Here is a 2,500-nt window from a genome sequence, read left to right as displayed (position 1 = left end):
TCATCATCATCATCATCATCATCATCATCATCATCATCATCATCATCATCATCAATATTATTATCATTATCATTATTATTATCATCACCATTATTATTATTATTGTTATTATTATTATTATTATTATTTTTTTTTTTTGTTCTTATTGTTATTATAATTATTATTGTTATTATTATCATCATTATTATTATTATTATTATTATCATCATCATCATTATCATCATCATAATCATCATCATCATCATCATCATCATCATCATCATCATCATCATCATCATCATCATCAATATTATTATCATTATCATTATTATTAATATTATTATAATTATTATTATTATGAATCACAATATCAACATTATCATCCACATCGTAATAGGCACCATGATCAATATTATTGTCACATATTCTTTTTAAGATTATATACTTTGGTTATGTACATATATATATATATATATATATATATATATATATATATATATATATATATATATATATATATATATTTACAAGTACTTATATTTTCCTTGAGATGAAATCTGCTTATTCCTGAATATTGTTCTCTGGTTCTTCGAACGCCAATCCGTTTGCATTCGATATTAAATGAAATGCTCGTCATATTAACATGGTTTGTTCTTTTGTAATCATAATGCACAAAATGATGTTTCTTAATTCTTAATGATAATTAATAAATCAACGAATGGTCTATTGCAATTAATCCTGCAAAAAACACACCCAATCCCAAATTTCTCCTGTCAATTACTGATGGAACCATATTGTATATTTATACAGTTCTTCGATATTTTTTCTACATTTTTCTTTTTCTAAAGACGTTTTAAGATCGAAATCCTCCTACAAATTAGCCCAAGAGAGAAAAAAAACGATCTGTGTGAAGGAGCGTGTAAGAGCAAGATGGTCGCTCGGACGTAGAAGGTGTCTGCTAAAACCGCTTCTCATTTTTCACTCCTGTGCAATTCCAGCAAACATTTTCCGGCAAGTTTGTGTTTTTGTATGGTTCTTCTTGGCTCTGTGTCTGTTAGTGTTTTGGTTAGTGTAAGATTCTCTCTCTCCTTTGGTTGAATAAGAAGGAAAAGAAAGAGACGAGAGAACACCCAATAGCCAGCTCATATTAGAAGGTTTGCCCGAGGTTTTTGTTATTGTTATGGAGTTCTACAGTGTTTTCTGCTAGTAATTCATCGTGAAGGTATTTTGATGTTCACTCTTAAGATATAATAGATGGTTTTACCCATGACAGACTTGCAATTGCTCCATAATCATGAATTTTGCGTGCATATTGAATCATAGCGACTCTAGGTAGGGAGTGAATGAGTGAGTCAGTGAGTCAGTGAGTCGGGTTCCTCTTCTGGTCGCATTTCACCATCAAAACGTATCTTTCGTTCCGTGTGTGTAAGGAAGCTGTTTCTTTGTCTGGAGATTGGGTGTTTTTAGCAGTTTTCCTCATATATTTTGAGGTAACTTATCGTATTCATGAGCAATTCGGGATTAATTGACAGGGCATGTCAAGTATGTGTCAGATGAGGGACATTGTTTTTTTTTATTTTTGCTTGTTGATTGTGTATTTATTTGGCTTGTGGGTAGCAAAATAAGAGATGAAGCATCAAACTAATCGGAAGTTCTAATTATGCTGCTCTGTGGATTTTTTCATTTATTATACTGGGTTCTGACTAATTGTGATTGCTGATTCTAGATATATAATTTGATTTGCTCAGTTTCATAATTTTTTTCTTGATCAACTCCCACTTCAACCTCATATATATATATATATATATATATATATATATATATATATATATATATATATATATATATATATATATATATATATCTTTGATTATGTATTGCCAAAGGTGATTTTACAAAATAATTTGTATTCCATTTAAGCATTTAGAATGGATGGGAAAGAGATTCAAAACCATTTTGAAATAAGTTTATGAAAAGCATGAATTATCAGTATTTATTAATTATAGTAATGTATATTAATATTTTGGTAATTTTCTGATTTATTAATTTTTGCAAATAATTAGTTTTTTGTTTCATTTATTCAGTGTGTGTGATTCTGTTGTTTTCCATTGTAAATGATGTGAATGAAAATATTTTTTATTGGTCACTAAATCCCTATTACTCCATCTACTCCTGGAATCCATAAACATTGCCATATGAACCAAAAACCTTCCTATCCTGAGGGCTTCACCCTCAGACCCCTACGTGAAGGCTGTATTTCCCTATTGGGGATTCCACCGCTGAACCCCCACCCGATCACCATGGACTTAATATCCTCAGGATAATTTTAAACATTATTTTCTGCCTGTTCAATTATATCATGTATCATTGAAGTTAGTTTTTCCTTTATTATGACAGTGTCATTAGATTTTCCCTTAAATCAGTCATAATGTAAATGTATACCAAACTTGTGTGTATTACAGTTTTCTTATCAATTTGGATCAAGCTAAAACTAAGGAGCACTGAGTGGGTTTAGGCTGTG

The 2,500-nt window shown here is 30.0% G+C and overlaps 1 protein-coding gene across 1 annotated transcript in view; it reads left to right on the top strand.

Moving 5' to 3' along the window:
* The first annotated feature begins 871 nt into the window (after nt 1-871).
* Nucleotides 872-2,500, top strand: part of LOC119592597 (BTB/POZ domain-containing adapter for CUL3-mediated RhoA degradation protein 3-like) — a 17,303-nt gene continuing 15,674 nt past the window's right edge. Inside the window, exon 1 of the mRNA XM_037941485.1 lies at nt 872-990. The gene's annotated coding sequence lies outside the window, so the exon portion shown is untranslated. The remainder of the gene's footprint in view (nt 991-2,500) is intronic.

This window comes from Penaeus monodon, chromosome 3, assembly GCF_015228065.2.
Source record: "Penaeus monodon isolate SGIC_2016 chromosome 3, NSTDA_Pmon_1, whole genome shotgun sequence".
Lineage (NCBI taxonomy): Eukaryota > Metazoa > Arthropoda > Malacostraca > Decapoda > Penaeidae > Penaeus > Penaeus monodon.
Note: the sequence above shows the minus strand (reverse complement) of the source record. Positions and strands in the feature narration are given on the sequence as shown.